Source organism: Danio aesculapii, chromosome 19, assembly GCF_903798145.1.
Source record: "Danio aesculapii chromosome 19, fDanAes4.1, whole genome shotgun sequence".
NCBI lineage: Eukaryota > Metazoa > Chordata > Actinopteri > Cypriniformes > Danionidae > Danio > Danio aesculapii.
In genome coordinates this window covers 39,363,243-39,383,284 of record NC_079453.1, presented here as the reverse complement: position 1 = coordinate 39,383,284, position 20,042 = coordinate 39,363,243, and the positions used below count along the sequence as shown (strand labels likewise).

Below are 20,042 nucleotides of genomic sequence, written 5' to 3'. Positions count from 1 at the left end.
ATTTGCAATATACATAGCATAATTTATAATAATTGCCAAGAATTTGTGTTTCATGTGTGGGTTGTTTATCTAGATTTGACCATTCAGATAGGGCCTTACTATCTTTAGACCTCCCCAGTAGGCAAATGATGAAAGCTAATGAGAGTCTGAATATCCGTTGATGTTTTCAGTCATTCATAGTGTTAAAGCCTTGAAATATTTTAACTAGATCAGAAATTATTGTTTACTTAAGTATGATTATTACATAAATAAATGCTAAAAATGACAACATTTCATAGGGAAATTTTAAATTGCAAGAAATATAAATCACAGTTCTCAACATTGTATATTCTGTATTTTCCCATATTGTTCAGCACTATTTTTTAGGAGATTAGATTAGATTAGATTAGATTAGATTGGATTCAACTTTATTGCCATTACACATGTACAAGTAAGGCAAGGAAATGCAGTTTAGGTCTAACCAGGAGTGCAACAGCAGCAAGTGCAGGATACAGGTATACGCTTTAAAGTGCAAGAAAAACGATAGTGATATTTACAGATGAATGTTTACTGTGAACATTATTTACAGGTTGTATTAGCTATGAACAGAGATTAACAATAGATTAATATATGTACAGGTTGCTATTAATAATCAGAAGTGTGCAGATAGATGTGAACCTAATTACAAATATACTGTCAGAATTATTAGCCCCCCTGTTTATTTTCTTCCCAAATTTGTTTAGCGAAGAGATTTCTTCAACACATTTCTTCACATGATAGTTTTAATAACTCATTTCTAATAACTAATAATAATTTATTTTATCTTTGCCATGATGAAAGGAAATAATATTTTACTAGATATTTTTCAGTTATTGTTAAGTTATTGTTCAGTTAAGTTATTGTATAACGATGTTTGTAGACTATCAGAAAAAAGTATAGCTTTAAAAGTATAGTATAAATCATTGATTCTAATTAGACCATTAGCAAAAATGTGCAACAACAGTTTTTCTGTTTAAAGATTGACCCTTCTGCAGTTACACTGTATCCTGCTGAAAAGACTGCTGAAAATTTTGAATATGCTATTTTCTGAACCATTGATATTAGGAGAGCTGTAATATTAGCCTAATTTTAAAAAGTGGAGTGTTCCTTCATATAACTAGCAAGTGCACACAGTGCTGTAACGTCTACAGCTGTTTGACAGGAAAACTAATCATTGATCTGTAAATTAAATGCCTGCTGATTGGCTGTCTGGTTTTAAAGTTATCCATATTGGGAAAAAAGCGCTGAACTTACAATTGTATCAACATCAAAATCAGTATATTTGTTTTTTGCTTTTTTACCAGCCAAGCTGTGATGTTCCACAATGTCACAAAGCAGCCATATCATTATGTTTGCACTTAATGTACAAAACTGCTCCCTTTCTACACTTAGGGAACATATGCAGTGGTGTCTGAAACCATAGTGGACGTTCTGAAGTCAACTCAATCAATCCCACAACAACGAGTGTATAGCTCAACAGCTAGGAAATACCATAATGCACTGTGACAATTTGCGCCCTGAATGAGTTTCCACATTTGACCCCAAGATGGCATTCACAGAAGAACCCAATTGGTGTAAGTTTATAAATAGATCACTATTTCATTCAAATAACTCTCATTACTAAAAGACAGCTTGATGCGTGTTAATAAAAATGTCAAGAAGTTTAAAATCTAATCCGTCTGAGGGATTTATCAATGAGCAAAGCACAAACAAAATGGCACCCCTTCCGGTGCACTTAGTGCTCCAAATCATTCACTCGTTTTCATTCCCTCTTTTAAGTGGAGTATATTAGTGGACTAATGTAGGGGATAGTGAATGAGGCTATAGGGGGTGATTCCGGATACAGCATATATAATCTAATAATTCAAAGCTAACATTTAATCTGTTTGTGTGGATTGTGATATACAATGCAGTGGTTTCCTATGATTTTAAATAACTGCAGATAATACAGCCTGTAAAAAGCAAGTTAACACCCCGTTCATGAACTCATATTTAGATTTGTCTAGCTTAAATACTGTGTGAACTGGAAGTTGCTGAGACATATATTCCAGTATGTTGAAAAGCTTTCACCTTCTTTTTGCACTTCTTTTAGCAAACTATTGACGCGTAAATAGATGAGTGAACATTTTGAGTTTATTTATTTAACATTTTGAGTGTTTATTTTTGCTTCATTCGTGCGTCAATTCACTTCACAATGGGCTGGACGTCTATCTGCCTGGTGATTCCAGTTTCATTGCTAAAGGACTAACATGTTTTTTATTGACAAAGTAGCTGTGCTTTATGTGCTTTAGGAAGGCTGATAAACAATGTATATTCGTTCGGTACCATGTCTGAGTCCACTGGATTCTTTCAGAGGTGCACTCAGAGTGAGAGTCACACACGAGCTGATCTTTTCCAGTGTGGTACATTCCACGTCATTACCGGTGTGTGGTACATTCCCTTTCTGTAAGGAATCGGTAATTGTAAATTTGTTTCGGGACTTGTTAAAGTGTTTTGCGTTTTGTTAATATCTTTCTAAAATGTAAATTTGTTTCGTCCTTGGTAAAATCGCTTTTCCTATGTAATTGTGTCTTATGATAGGTAAAAATGTTTTTCTAAATGTACATTTGTCTCGAGCTTTGTTAAAGTGTTTCACACTTTGTAGTGTTGTTTTGCACTTCCTGGCAACCGTATAATTCACACAAACTTATGATAAAAAATTTTTTTAAAGAAGGCGTGGTACCAAACCCCACCCCTAAACCCAACCATCAAGCTACGGTCACACCGGGCTTTGTCTGTGCGAAATTCTGTCGTGCGGCACTGCGAAAAGGGGCGGGATCAAACAAGCTTATTAGACATTTAAAAAAGCGAGCGATTGCTCCATGTTTTACATTTTTGCCCAGAGAGGTCCTGTTTTGATCCTCAATTGCTCTCACGCAGTCAAGTGATGCGATTTAGCAGGTTAGAGTTCACCAAGCTTGAACTTTGCACCGCAGCAACATGCGAAACTCGACGCATGACCCCGCGTTTCCGGTCTGACGCATTCGCGTGCGTATGAATGGAAGTCTATGGGAAGAAAAGTCAAGTGTGACCGCACCTTCATTTGGAAATGAGCAGATCATACTAAATTGTATGAATGAGATCATACAAATTCATACGAATTAGCTAATAAATCAAAAAGTTACGAACTGCAGTGAGATATCGTTGGTTATATCAAAGACTCTAGAAGACACAAGACATGTCACTCATATCTTTTCGAATCGGGGAAAATTGTAACTGTCAATATGGTGAATAAAGCCCCGCCTACTAGTACAGAAGCCAATCATCGATCGCTATATGGTGGAAAAAAGCCTGCCTTCTAGTACAGGAGCCAATCATCGATTGCTATATGGTGGAAAAAAGCCCGCCTTCTAGTACAGGAGCCAATCATCGATCGCTATAGATTGACGATATTCTCGGGGAGGGGCTTGGACCAGACGCGAGTTTTTGCAGATTTTGTGTGATTTGGATGTTTAGAAATAAAACTAAGGACTCAGTTGTTGTTTAATTTTATTAGTGATTCCCAATATGAAATTAAATGGTAAGCTTGGCGAGCTATTTTGGAGAATTTGATGTTTCCTCATTCAGACAGAATGCCCGAGCATATTGCTCGAGAGGCTTTTCAAAGATGTCGAGTGAAATGACTTGCCTTAAAGAGACTTTGGTTATACTGACGTCAACAGAGAAGAGCAGCGACTCCAAACGGTCTGATTTTAATGGAAGATTACCAAAACAATTTTTTTTCAGTGGATTAACTTGCACAGATTAATTGTTCACCTTAGGAATATCTTGCAAAATAAACATTGTAAATTTTGACTTTCTGCAGAGGGCTGCATGGTGGCTCAACGGTTAGCACTGTCGCCTCACAGCAGTTTACTGGTTCAAGTCCCGGCTGGGCCAGCTGGCATTTCTATGTGGAGTTTGCATGTTCTCCCCATGATGGCGTGGGTTTTTCTTCGAGTGCTCCGGTTCACCCACAGTCCATAGACATACGGTGCAAGTGAAATTGATTAACTAAATTTGCCGCAGCATTTGATTGTGTATGAATGTGAGAGTATATGGGTGTTTCCCAGTACTGGGTTGCAGCTGGAAGGGGATCCGCTGCATAAAACATATGATGAAATAGTTGGCGGTTCATTCCGCTGTGGCAACCACTGATAATAAGGGACTAAGCTGAAGGAAAATGAATGAAAGAATGAATGACTTTCTGCAGACTTTAAAAAGATACAAAAAAGCAGACATTTTGATGGGAATTGTTTTTTTTTAACCAATTTTAATTTGCTTATTAAAACACTCATCAGCTGGAAACAGATGTGAAAATTAAAGATTGGTGCATCAGTAGTCGGTTCCTCTGTTAAGCAGTCATGAAGCGTCCTCATGCACTCGCCACACACACATTCACCTCATCCGCCTCCTTTTTTGACTTTCTCTCTTTCTCTCATTCTACGGTTTAATAAAATAAGGAGTGATGTGTACTGTAAAAAAGGGATTACCTATTGATTGATCGCCTGGAGAAAAGTAAAACTGATTTCCAGAGGAGCAATGTACACTGTAAAAAATCTTATGTGCTATTTACAAAAAAAAATTGTGGTAACACTATTGCACGTATTATTTTTAAGTAAATTTCAAGACTTGATTTTTTTAGCAAAAACCACTTGAATGAATCATGTGAAAATTACTAAATGTTTTGAGTGATAAATGAAGATTTTAATATTATTAGCGGAATGTGCTTTTATAATTTAAGCTAATCCACCACCATTTACTCATATTTATTTTATTTAACAAAAACCACTTGAAAGAATCATGTGAAAATTACTAGTTTTTTTAAGTGATAGATGATGATTTTAATATTATTAGTGGAATGTGCTTTTATAATATATGCAAATAAATCACCATTTACTCAAATTAATTAATAAAAATTACTCATTTATAAAATGTAAAATATTTAATGTATAATGAAATACATACACAATACATTTAGGACAAATATCATTTTATTACATGTTACACTGATAACAAAATGGTACAATATGTTAAACAAATCTATGTAAAATTTACAGCAATGTTAATCTCTGATAAAAATTCCTTTATCCATGTCATGGAAAAAACTGACCTGTCAACTTTCCTTTGTAGGAATAGTCACATTTTAGACAATATTTGACAGAATTTGTGTATTGCAAACTTAATATTCGTTTCTTTGTAAGTGATTTTAATTTGTGGAATATTTGTATAAATCCAGTTCAGCGATTTTCCAGGCTAGACATGACTCACTTATCCTCCAAGACAATGCAGAAGTCCTCATGGTTGGTCATCCCTCTGGCAGACAGCAATTCTCTGTGCACTCCCACACTGTAAAATAAACATTTACGTTTATTATATTGAAATTATGCAGTTGTACATTTCAAATGTTTAAGGTTTACTAAAACACATTAAGGAAATCTATTAATGAAATAAACCATTTCTTTTTATATCTGTGAACAGTAATTCTTCATAATGTTTGAGTAGATGTTGCTGACTGACACAAATACACAAGTATTTTGACTTATAATGGACAGGGTGTTTAAATGTATACTAGTGTACAGACATTTATAAAAACAAACCATGTTTATACAAGGAATCGTGCATTCAACAGTGTAATGCTTGAGCTATATATTTTTTTGTAAGCATGCAAAAATATAAAATGCACTTTTCGGAAGATCATAAATATCTGAAACAGTTTGAGACACTTACATTGCACTCCTGGATGAGCTCTTCCTCTTATTCATACAGATAAACCAGCAACAGAGGACGACATCTCTCGATTCATCCCTGATTTAATGTGAGGTCTGATGCAAAAAAGTGTAGAAATTAGTAATAATAATAATAATAATAATACACAAATAACATTATTAAAAATACCTGATGTATGGCACCCATTCTCTTTATCAAAATCTGCCTCAATAAACTGCTCCTCTTTAGTGGGAAAACTCTGCGAACGTTTTCTTCATTAAACTGAAAAATGAAGCAAACAAATATGAGTATTTATGTACAGTATTATATATAAACACAGTTCATTACATTACATCAGCAATGCTGTAAAAGGAACCTTATGAAATGGAAAAGCACTAGCTGTACATAAACCCCATTGAATAGCTAGCTAACTTAGCTTAGCTGAGATTTACCACCTAACAAGCTCACTGTTGTTCATCTGCTTAACTGTTGCCTGATCGTTGCTGTTAAATATTACGATGCAAATAATTTGTTCAACTTCATTATATAATTCAGAATGAACATTGAAGCAAATCAATTTCAAATAGGAATGGGTGGTTAAAAATACCTGTGTATCCCTATATACATCATATGGCAAAAACTAAGCTCCTGAACAAGTTTGAACAGCATGTGTCTTTCCTGAAAGAGCTTAGGCTACTTAAGACAATAAAATGATAAACTGTAAATGATAAAATGCTTACCTCTTAACATGCTCGCTGTTGATCTGCTCCTTCAAAATGTCGTCTGATCACTGCCGTTGTTGAGATTCAAATGCAAACATCTCAATCAAATCCACATAATTGAGTGAATTTACTTAAAATAAACGTGAAGCCATCTTTCCTCAATTTTATTAGCTTAACTGGTTTCTCAAATTAAGCTTAATAATTGCACTAGTTTGCTTAAAAAAAATAAGTAAAATTAAAATCTTAGTTATATTAGCGAAATCTCCTTAATATTTTATAATAAATCCAGAATATCAATTTTTTAAAGAAAATATGCTCATTATTTTTAATGACCACATTAATTTTTTTAATGAAAATTACAAGCCTCAAGATTCATTTTTTACAGTGTAATTGTGGCTCTGTGAAATGAACTGGATGGACACACACACACACACACACACACACACTGCAGTTAGTTAGCATATGAAGCCACCTAATGCAGAGCAGCTGAAGCCGACACACTAGAAGCTTTGTGTCAGCTTTATGAGTACAGAAATTCATCTGCATGCCAGCTAATTAAATTTGTTAATTAGACAAAGACAGCGTAAGAAACTGTAACGTCCAAGTCCACAATTAAACATGATTTGTATATCTTTATTAATCTTTTAATGATCACAGTGGTCAAATAAATTCTGTGCATGACCCATAAGGCAGCGCATTGTAAACAATGTAAAAAAAAGAGAAAATTAATACTAATAACTGTATATGATGGTTTTAATTGATGGCTGATAATTAAACTAGTTACTACAACAATAATAACAACAACAACAACAACAATAATAATAATAATAATAATAATAATAATAATAATAATAATAGTAATATTAATCATAATAAGTAAATAAATACATTATTGTTAATAATAATAATAATAATAATAATAATAATAATAATAATAATAATAATAATAATAATAATAATAATAGTAATATTAATCATAATAAGTAAATTAATACATTATTGTTAATAATAATAATAATAATAATAATAATAATAATAATAATAATAATAATAATAGTAATATTAATCATAATAAGTAAATAAATACATTATTGTTAATAATAATAATAATAATAATAATAATAATAATAATAATAATAATAATAATAGTAATAGTAATAATAATAATAATAATAATAATATTAATCATAATAAATAAGTAAATAAATAAACAATTAAAAATTCTGGTTAATTAAATCAAAACATTCTAAAGAAAACATAAAATCAGCGAAATAAATGAAATACATAGTATAATAGATGCAATAAATAGGTAACAACTCAAATAAATTAATTAGCTGATTAAAATTAATCAAATTAATGATTAGACAATTAATGCTATTACTATAACATTATAAATACTACTACTACTACTACAACAACAACAACTACTACTAATAATAATAAAGATGAACGAACAGATCATATTTTCATTCTGAAAAACTGAGAAAATTAAAATAAGATAATATTTCATTAAAATGTATTTGTCGCTTAAAACATAAATAAATTATTCAAAACTGCTGATTCACATGTAGTAGTAGTTTATCCATGAGTTCATAAAGTATAGCACCTTTAAGAACATCAAATGATCACAGACACAACAATTTTGCACAAATCTTTGCTTTTTGAAAATGTAATAAATATTAGAAAAATGTGGGTTAATTAGTTTAGTAATCTATCTAAAGCATCATTTTCTGCATCATTACTTTAATCATCAGAGTCACATAATCCTTCAGAAATCATTCTAACATGCTACAAAAATGAAGGTAATTTCAGAAATAATCAGTTTTCATTTTTTTATTTTAGTTTTTTATCATCTATGCTGCATTTCCTTCAACAAAAACATAGCAAAAGTGGAATAATGATAAATCAATGCAATATTATTTCCTATTATTATCATCAGTGTTGAAAACAGTTGTTGTGCTTTATTTATTTGACAATCCTGAAAAAAATGCACAAATATATCTAGTATTCAATACTAATAATTATTATTGTGGTCACACTTTACAAAAAGGTTCATTAGTTAATGTATTTACTAACATGACCTAATTATGAACACTACTTGTACGGAATTTATTAATCATAGTTCAACATTTACTAATGCTTTATTCAAATCTCAATTCTAAAAACAAACACATGTAATCTAACAACCATAGTCATTCATAAATTTGTTTCATTTAATATTAACCTCACCTAAAGAGACTGGTGGACACAATGTTTTCAGCACAAGTCTATTCTTGGTTTAATTTTGGAGACCGCCACTCAGAGATCATTCTCAATGTTCAGTTGTGGCCTGTTTTTATTTTTAATGTGTTTTATTGCCATAAAGGTGTCAGAAAGTTTAATCTGGTGATATAAAATCAATCTGCTGCAATTGAAGCTACTGCTGTGTTTATGTCCAACATAAACACACCAATCCCACGAAAAAAATAATTGAAAGGCTGATGGCTTTTCATTTGTATGTTGTTGCCTTATGTTAACTACTATTTTCTTCCTGTGGGTTATGGATAAAAAATGGTAATTGTAATAATTTATATAATTTATTTGACTTTTGGAAATCACCAAGCGACCCCCTGTCAATGTCCTGCAACCCCCCAGGGGGTCCCGACCCCTACTTTGGAAACCACTGAGTTAATGCACCGTGAATTAACATCAACTTTAAGAAACAACTGTATTTTCATTACCTAACGTTACCTAACATGAACAAATACTGTAGAATGCATTGTTCATTGTATGTTTATGTTAGTAAATGCATTAAACAACATTAACTAATACAATTAGTTAAAGTGCTACCATTATTATATAATATTTATCAATAACAATTATAATTAATATTAAAAAACAAACACTATCCACAAACATCTCAACATTAATATTCACTCCAGTTGATCACTTTGACTTTTCTAAATCAAAGTAATCAGTATCTACAAACAGGAGCCCACATTTCCCACAAAATAAATTGACTTCACTACAGAAATTGGAAGAGATTTCTAGAAGCAAATGTTTGAAGAATGAAAAAAAACCCCTGCAATATCATACTCAGAACTCATAAAAACATCAACCCCCTAATAACATGTCAATAAAACACTAATTCACAACATCTTGTTCTCCACTCAAACGCATCTTGAACTTGTGACAGTGCTCCACCTGTAGGCAACCACCGGCAATTCCTTTAAAACACAGTAATTGTCTATAAAAGCAACCAGTAGATAATGAGCGCTGGTTATCATCTTGCAACAAAAACGGTCATTTTGTTGCCAGATATGCAATCATTGGCGAGAAAAAAAAACAAATCTGTGGTTCCCGCTCCACCGTCAATAAAACAACCAGCCCAGACATACTCAACATGCTTTTATACACAACACCTAAACAACTCTTGTTTTGCCATGCTTCAATTCAGCCCCCACGACTATGAATCTTTGAGAAACGACCGCAGACGTGCATCCAAACACCGTCTGGAAGTGCTTTTGGTGTAATCCATGACTTTTGTTGTCTGACTGACGTTTACGGCTCAGAGATTCCGCTTTCATCTCTCTAATTCCAGCCTCTTTAATGCATGAAAGAAACTTCAGAGTCCCTCAGCATTTTAAGATAGAAAAGAGGTAGGCCGGGGTTATCTGCTCCGTCCTGCTTCTCTGCGGGCTTTGCATGGAGTATTTCGACATTTTTTATTTATTATTTTTTTCTTCAGCAGACCACAGGGATGCGATTGGAGAGGATGCTGCTATATATAGAGAGAGAGGAAAACGGCCCATGGAGGTTTCAGGTCAGTCTGGGGTGTAATTTTACAGATCCAATGCCCTTTTGGGGTTGTGTCCGGTGCTGACCTGGGACCTGTGTGGGTGACTGGAATTCAGAAGAACAAAGACGGTGGTCATAAATCAAAGCAACCTTGTCTTGTCTGCACCCTGTGATGTGTCCTTAACTTGACACTGAGTGCATGTGTGTGTGTATGCCTTGTATTCCTCACATTGTCCCCACGAGTATAGCAATACCAGTACATTTGGATGTTTTTTGGTCCACATGAGTAAATCGGCTATTTTGAAGTTGTAAAAAATGCAGATTGTTTCATGTGAGAGTTGGATAGGGATAGAGGAATAGGGTTAATGTCGGTGATAGAATATACAGTAAAAAAAGTCAATAGAAAATTTGGGGGGGGGATTTGGTTATCTGTGGATGCTGTCAGCTCCAGAGAGGACCTGAAAAGGGGGATTATTGGGAAAAAGTATAATACATAATATTTTTTATTCTTATTTGTGTCTCTTTATCTTTTCATTAAACATTTGGATTGTTTTAGGTGATATATTAACCAAACTTATTTTCTGTGACATGCTTGAATACTAATTAGCATTTTGCAGAAACAAATTCAGCTTACTGGAAAGATAGAGCAACATCGATATCTGAAAAAAACTTTAACTTTCCTGTACAATGAGATGTGCTTAAAGTTGTGATGACAAAATGTGGCAGAGCATGCCTTATCTGATAATAATGTCAGCTTTTGCGCACAGAAAATTTGTAGAGAAAGAGGAAGTATGTTTGGGTGCAGCCGCCGGAAGACTGCAATATGATTGACTAGTGACAGATTCTACTAAACTCCACCTGTTAATATCAGCTGTGTATAAATTCTTGAGTGAGGGAATGTAGAATTGTTGTGCACCTCCTGAATGTAATTCTTGCTTTGCATTTGGGATAACCAGAATTCTGTTCATTAAATTAATAATTTCTACCCGATAACTTATTAATATTTTTGACATTGAAGAAAACCCTCTTCTGAACTTTTTTATTGAACACGTATAGAAATTGGTTAGATATTCCAACATTTGTATAGTATAAAAATTATTATGTCTACTGGAAGTTCTAATAAAGATAGCAGTTCAAGTGCGTGTGTGTCTATACTTGTTTTTATACCTCAACAATGGCGATTTAAACTTAAATGCCCGCCTACTCATGGGGACTTGTGTCACCGTGGGGAGCAAATTTGAGGTCGCCATTCGTAAACATGATTAGAAATCACACTGAATGAGGTGTTTTGTAAATGGAGAAGCGCAGATTGTTTCCTGTGAGGGTTGGGTTTAGGGCTAGGGTTGGGGTAGAACCATCATTACATCTATGAGAGTGCCCACTGGGATATTAAACGAAGTCTATGTGTGTATTAGGAATGAGACGATAACTGTTTTCAAGGTATACTGCGGTTTGTAAAAGTTCCTATGGTATATGTAAGATTTTTTATTGACATTTTTTTGTTTAGGACAACAGTATCTCTAGCAGAAAATATATCCAAAGATGACGTATTACTTATTATGCTTTTGAAATGAATGAAGACAGCAGAAGTCAATGATTCATTTGAATTAGCCTGACATGTCTTCTGACATTTTACTTAAAATAAGTTTCTTAAAATAAAATATATTGTCTTCAAAGGGGAAAAAGTTTTTGTTTTTTACCCAAACATTTAAAAAGAATACATATTAGAGCAGTAATCACAATACCATAAAACCGTGAAACCATGATATTTTTATTCAAGGGAATCATACCATCAGAATTCTATACCGGCCCATGCCTCTGTGTGTGTCTGAAGGGTCTGTTGAGGAACGAGTTGAAAAGTGGTATGTGGAAAACCGTGCAGGGTCATAAACAGGTCAGAATGGACATTTCCGTCAGCAAATGAGGAGCATGCTAATGGTCAGTGGCATTAAGCATTGATAAAAGCATTGATAAAAATGGGAATTTATTTGTAAAAGATGTCAGTGGAGCTTTAGTATGCCAATTAAACTGGTTTTGCGAGGGAACAGCTTTTAAAAAATCAGCTCTCCTGCCATTAAACTTCCATTTTGATTTGACTGTGTTTAGAGGTTGTAACAGAGAGAGAGAGAGAGAGAGAGAGAGAGAGAGAATATTGTAAATATACGAATTATTATTGGGTTTTTTTATTACTGTTTTATCCTAAAATGTTGATTGTTAAATGTACAGTTTATTCTGATCTATTACTATTTTAATTGACATATAAATATTATGATATATATGAATAATAAGATGCATTGAATAATATATGATATATTGAATAATATGATATATTATTTATATTTTTATTTAATTATTTTATGTATATATCTTCTTTTCTTTTTTACCATTACTACTATTTACTGTGTTCACTATAGTAGACAGTAGATAAACTCATTTGTGTGTGTGTGTGTGTGTGTGTGTGTGTGTGTGTGTGTGTGTGTGTGTGTGTGTATGTGTGTTTAAGCTTCCCTACTGTCTACCATAGTGAAGTTAAACACTGTGATTTGAAATGTTCACATTCTTATTTCTTACATTTTTATTTAAGTTTAAATTATTATGATATTTTGTTTCTATTCTTTTATTTAGATATTTTATTGTAGTTTTATATTGGTCCTTCTATTTCAAGCTTTGGCAATATTGTATTTTTACAGTCATGCCAATAAAGCGATTTTTAATTGAATTGAGAGAAAGAGGGGAAGAGAGAGAGAGAGACTATAAACATATAATAAACATCTAAATCACAAATACATTTAACCAATTAAAAAATACAAACTCATTGAATCATGCCACATCACCAATTTTGGCATATAGATCCAAATACATTTACAAAAGGCAATAAAATACACTGTCTGTTTAAGTGTTTCGATTAAATTCTTTGAAAATGTTAAATGAAATGTCAAAATGTTAATATTTGGGTAAAATCATTTTCCTTTGTCCTTCATAACAGGTTCATTGATGTTAAAATATATATTTTGTTTTTTAATGTGTAAACTACCTATCTATCTATCTATCTATCTATCTATCTATCTATCTATCTATCTATCTATCTATCTATCTATCTATCTATCTATCTATCTATCTATCTATCTATCTATCTATCTATCTATCTATCTATCTATCTATCTGTCATCACTGCCTATTTATTCTCTATCTACACTAGACTATATCTGTCTTTATATAAACTAAATGAGACTTGCCACAACATCTACATATTGTTGCTTTTCTGCTGATTTGAAGCACTTCTATCATCCTCATTTGTAAGTTGATTTCAATAAAAGCGTCTGTTAATGAATAAAAGTAAAAATATGCAGAATATGCTGTAAAGTTTACAGAGAATACAAACTGATGTTTATGAAATACAAAAAAGTTCCAATCATTATAATTCTAAAAGACATGACTGATCTACTAACAGCCTGTTTGCTAAATTTGTCAAACTAGTTTCAACTCACACTTGCCTCTCAAAGATGTCAATCTCAGTCATTCTTCCCCCTCAATAAAAAAGTTTTTTTTTCCAAATGAAATCGCAGCCTATAATAGTAAATTCTCATTCGTTTCTTTTATGTAGTTTGTTGCTAGAAAGCAGTCTACAAAGAGCAACGCCCTTGGCACAGTTTTAAGCCACTTGCTGAACTAAGGTCACCTTCAGACGTCAATCCAGCAAACACTACATCATTCACCAGCCCCATGCTGCTATCAACACACACATGTGTACACACGCACATCTTAGTGAGGACATTATATAGACTTCCTATGATACGGACTAAAGTCTTAAACTACCCCTAAACCCAGCACATAAGAAACTGTGTGAATTTTTACAAATTATTAGATACTTATAAAAACACGTTCTGGCCACTTTATAAGCATTTTTTTATTAGTAAAATGTCCTTACTGAAACTTTTTATGTTTCACTATATAAATGATAACAAATGAGCCCTCAAAAGTATAACTAAGCCATTACACACACATTTTTGAGTGAATTGTGGGGACAATCCATGTACTGTAGGCTTCTATTGTTTTATACTGTGTACTAGGGGTGTGACAAGACACTTACTCCATGAGACGAGATGAGATACAAGATTGGGTTCACAAAAATGAGACGAGATGAGATTTTACACTATTTTTAGGAAATCCTCAATGAAATACATGAATGGAAATTAGTCTTTTATTCAACTGAAAAATATTAATGTTTTTATACTTTTATACTACTTTAGTGAATTCTATGCAGAACATGCAAACACTACAAAATACTTTGCTAATATATGAATGAAAAATGGTCTTCATATAATTTTATATTAGCTAATATGTGAATGGAAGAGTTTTTTATAAGGAAAAAAAAAAAAAAAAATCACAAAATGCAAAACAATTTAGATGCTTTTTGAAATAAACTGAATGTTAATTACTTCTATTTTAATGTATTGTATGCCGTAAAGGACATGCAAACACCGCTAAATATGTTGCTATAATCTCTAGTAACCTGCTGTACAATTTTACATGAGAATTCTAACTCCTTTCCACAAATTGAACTTAAAAATTCATTTTCAATAAAGGGTGAAGTCACCTTTTTCTTGTAATACCCATGACATACCCATGTTGTCATACATATTTGTGTCCTTATAGGCAAACACTATACAATACACAAGACATGTTGCCCGCATAGTTATAAATGGGGAAAAGTGTAATGGTCAATATGGCGTATGAAGCCCCACCTACTTGTACTGGAGCCAATCATCGATCTATATAGACTGAAGTTTCTCCGGGGGACCAGATTTGTGCTTTTACAACAGTTTGGTGGTCAACAAACACACTAGAATCTCAGCTAATACTTGCTTCAATGACATAATAAATATATCAAAATAAAGCTTACAATCTGTACTTTTAAATTAACCAACTATACTTAAAAACAAACGTTTTTTGGTTTTGTATTCTGTTTGAAACAAACGTGAGGTGCAGTCTGTCCTGTCAAAGCACATTACATGACTGACAGCAACTACTCAAACGCCCACAAACTTGTAAACAAAGAGTCACTTTCATTTTCAGAGGAAGTTCACCATCAAGACCAAGTTGTGAATTACTTCAAATGAGCAACCCAATCTGACGATCATTATCCAGTGGATGATAATGTGTAACACTGCCATAAATGAGGTTGGTGTCGTGATCTCGTTCATTTCGAGTGCGCATGCGCATTAGCTTGGGCAACTTCAAAATACACCAATTTTGATTGATTCAGAGGTTTATGAGACAGTTGTTGTTTAATTTTATTGGTGATTCCAATAAGATATTGGTGGTTTTGGAGAATTTGATGTTTCCCCATTTAGACAGAAACGCTCTAAAACGCTTGAGAGGCGTATTAAAGATGGCCGTAAAAAGAAAATGACTTGCCTTAAAGGGACTTTGTTATTAGGTCACAAAACACACACACTTGAATATATGGTTTTACAAGGACTTTACATAGGCATAATGTATTTTATACTATAAAAAAACACGTACTATATAGTTTTCTTTAAACCCCTAAAATCAACCATGTTTCAATTTTTGAATGTCAAAAGACCCCATTGTTCATTCCTTTTCTTGTTGGCTTAGTCCCTTTATTAATCTGAGGTCGCCACAGCGGAATGAACCTCCAACTTATCCGGCATTTGTTTTACGCAGCGGATGCCATTCCAGTTGCAACCCATCTCTGGGAAACATTCACAAACACTCTTCATACACATACACTACGGACAATTTAGCCTACCCAGTTCACCTGTACCACATGTCTTTGGACTGTGGAGCAAACCAGAGCACACGGAGAAAACCCACACGAACGCAGGGAGAACATGCAAACTCCACACAGAAATGCCAACTAACCCAGCCAAGACTCGAACCAGTGACCTTCTTGCTGTGAGGTGACAGCACTACCTACTGCGCCACTGCGTCGCCCATAAGACCCCATTAGAAACACTTTAAATTTTTAAGTGTCTTGAATTATGAGAACACAAGGCATGTCCTCGTAATCCACCTCAATAGAGTACAACTATGTCATTATGCAGTCTTCGCAAAGCACATAGAAAAGTACACACAGACACAGACACACACATATTGGGATTTCACAATTTATAGACCATTTCGAGAGATGTAAACAAAAACAATGGTCCAAACGTAATTCCTACTTCACATTTTTAATTTCGATAGCTTCCGAGAACCCAAAAATAGCCACATATTAATAAATAATTTTTGATAGCTGTTTTAACATGAAGTTATAATTGAATTGCCTCTTGTTACAGTATGAAATAGTTTGATAAGCAGGAAATGTTCATGGGCCAACGACATGACCACATTGAAATGGTCTATAGGGAATTCCCAAGGACGTCATGTTTTTTTATACAGTACAGACTGAAATTCTGTCCTCTTACCCCAAACCTACCCCTAAACCAGCCATCAGAAAACTTGCTGATATTTCAAAATACTTCATTTTATATAATTGATTAGGGTTTTTCCTCATTGGACCAAAAATGTCCCCACAAGGTTAAAAAGATTATGGTATTAATTTACTTATAGAGACATTTGATCCCACAGCGTACACACGCACACACACTGTCATACAAAGCCCCTGCACATCTCTCAAAGGTCAAAGGTCAATCCAAATCAAGTTAAGCCTCTGTTTTCTGCATGTCGTCTCATCTCAACACCGATTACCGCACGGCGTCTCCAGAAAATCCAGTTTCTCCAATTATCTGGCGCAGAAGTGCTGATGGCATCATTTACCTACAGAGGTGCATTAACATAATGCAGATGTCCTTAACCGCAATACGGAGGCACTTCATGAAGCCCATGGAGCTGGGATAAATGAACTGTGGCACTGATGTGAACACACTTCTATTAAACAGCGCATATGAGTGTGTGAGCCACGGGAGGAGGGCAGATTACATTGCTTTGCACACTAACTATACAGCCCGGGGCTCTTTCTGTCGCTCTCGCAGACCCCAGCGCTTCTCTTCATCACTTCACAGCTTAACATCACTCAGACTTAACACACTTCACCGACACTAACTCACCACCCAAAATCAAAGCCTGTCCTGAAGGGGAAACACTGACAAAAAATGCATCAAAACAGACACACATTGCCTGTTTCAGATTTGAACATTTTAATGTAACAAACACCACTTTAGTCGAGTGCTGATATTAGAATGGAATGAAATGAAATGAAATGGAAAGAATAGAATAGAATAGAACAGAATAAGACACACGTTGCCCATTTCAGATTTGAGAATTTGAATGGAACAAACAACATGGAACTGACATTAGAATGGAGCATAATAAAATAGAATAGAATAGAATAGAATAAAATAATGAAATGGAATAGAATAGAATAGAAAAGAATAGAATAGAATAGAAGAACAGAATGGAATAGAATAGAATAAAACAGAACAGAATGGAATAAAATGGAAGAATAGAATAACATAGAATAGAATGGAATAGAACAGAACAGAATAGAATGGAAGAATAGAATAGAAGAATAAAATAGAATGGAATGGAATAGAACAGAAGTAAATAATGCAATAGAATAGAATAGAAGAATACTATAGAACAGAATAGAATGGAATGGAAGAACAGAATGGAATAGAATAAAATAAAACAGAACAGAACAGAATAGAGCAGAATAGAACGGAGGAATAGAATAGAATAGAATGGAATTGAATTGAATGAAAGAATATAATAGAATATAATGGAAAAACAGAATAGAATAAAATAGAATAGAATGGAAGAATAGAAAAGAATAGAATAGAATTAAATAGCATAGAATAGAATGGAAGAATAGAATAGAATGGAATAGACCAGAATAAAATAATAGAATAGAATGAAAGAATAGAATAGAATAGAATAGAATAGAATAGAATAGAATAGAATAGAATAGAATAGAATAGAACAGACTAGAATAGAATAGAACAGAGGAATGAAATAGATGAGAATACAATGCATTACAATACAATAGAGCAAACTGCTGCACAACAAAACTAGTAATCAACTGAACACAAGCTGCTTTTCTAAATATGTTTACGTAAACTTCTTAAGAGACGATCAAGATAATTTTACTTATAAATTATTGTAAAAATAAATGTTCATCCATCTGAAAAGTGTTTTATAACTTTTTTAAGAGTCTAGATGGTGACTAGTTGAACTGATGTGCATTGAAAGTATATAAGCAAGTATTTTATTGCTGCGTTATTAATTAATATTATTATGTTTCTTTATATGTATTATTCATTCATTCATTCATTAATTTTTCTTCGGCTTAGTCTCTGTTTCAGAGGTCGCCACAGCGAAATGAACCACCAACTATTCCAGCAAATGTGTTATGCAGCAGATGCCCTTCCAGCCACAACCTAGTACTGGGAAACACCCATATACACTCATTCACACACACACACACTCACAAACTACGCCCAATTTAGTTTATTCAATTCACCTATAGCGCACGTCTTTGGACTGGGGAAACCGAAGCACCTGGAGGAAGCCCACATCAACACGGGGAGAACATGCAAAGTCCACACACAAATGCCAACTGGCCCAGCCGGGACTCGAACCAGTGACTTCTTGCTGTGAGGCGACAGTGCTAACCACGAGAAACCATGCCACCTTATATGTATTATATATGATATTAATATTATTATTATTATATATATATATATATATATATATATATATATATATATATATATATATATATATATATATATATATATATATATATATATATATACATAATAAACACACAAATTGCATTGAGATATACTTCAGGTGTATAATTTTAAATGAACATTAATATAAAAATTTTCCGCAAAAAATAAGCCTATTCTGTAAGAGAAACACTGACAAAAATTGGGAAAGGAAAGATATCACATATTTGGAGACATGCTGCTAGAAATGTGTAATAAATGTTAAAACAAGCATGCATTACCCATTTCAGATGGGACACGATAATAAAAATGTGTATTAAAATGTATTGACATGTATTACCTAATTCTGATGCCACAAACATCCCTTCAGATAATGTATTATACTGTATGCAAAAACCTCCACACAACCTCTGGTGATTAAGAAGTGATTAAGTCCATGCAAGCTACATTTTGAAGTGTAGTCAAAAAATATTTAAAAGACCTTAACATTTAAAGAGGCAATACATGTAATTGTACTGTTAAAAATGTACAAAAAATAGATGGATTGCATTAAGATCAAATTAAGGTCAACTCAAGTTTCCTCAAGGTTACAATTTTAGATACAAACTCACCACCCAAAAACAAAGCCATCCTGCAGCATTGACAAACACGTAAGTGTAATAATAGAGAAAATAAATTACAGTAGATTAAACCTCATGCAAGTTATTATAGTAATTAAAAATATAACTATGAAAGATTACATTTCATAATAAGGTTTAGTTAATGTTGATAATGTTAATGTATTTACTAGCATGAACTACAGTAAGAATCAACAATACATTCATAATCATTAAATATAATTTAACTATTAGTTATTATTAACTACTATTAACTATTAATTTAGTTTTACTAGTGCATTATTAAAATCCAAAGTCGGGCTTATTAACACTTGATAATGCACTGTGGGATCACATGAACTAACTATGAACAACTTTAATTCATTAAATAGCAATAATAAAGTCGATTAAATACTGTAATAGATGTATTGCTCATTTTTTTCTTCATGGTAGTAAGTAAATAAATTAACTAAGGAACTTAAATTTAACATGTTACCAAGATACTA

General features: G+C 33.1%; 1 protein-coding gene and 1 long non-coding RNA gene across 2 annotated transcripts in view; both read right to left on the bottom strand.

The window, feature by feature from the left end:
* nxph1 (neurexophilin 1) overlaps positions 1–20,042 on the bottom strand; it is a 75,078-nt gene that overhangs the window by 45,972 nt on the left and 9,064 nt on the right. The gene's annotated exons all lie outside the window — the stretch shown is intronic.
* On the bottom strand, positions 5,811–6,537 carry LOC130247314 (uncharacterized). The gene is made up of 3 exons (XR_008839525.1): positions 6,486–6,537; positions 5,935–6,027; positions 5,811–5,861 (listed from the first exon to the last, which is right to left on the bottom strand). It is a non-coding gene; the product is annotated as an uncharacterized LOC130247314 (long non-coding RNA).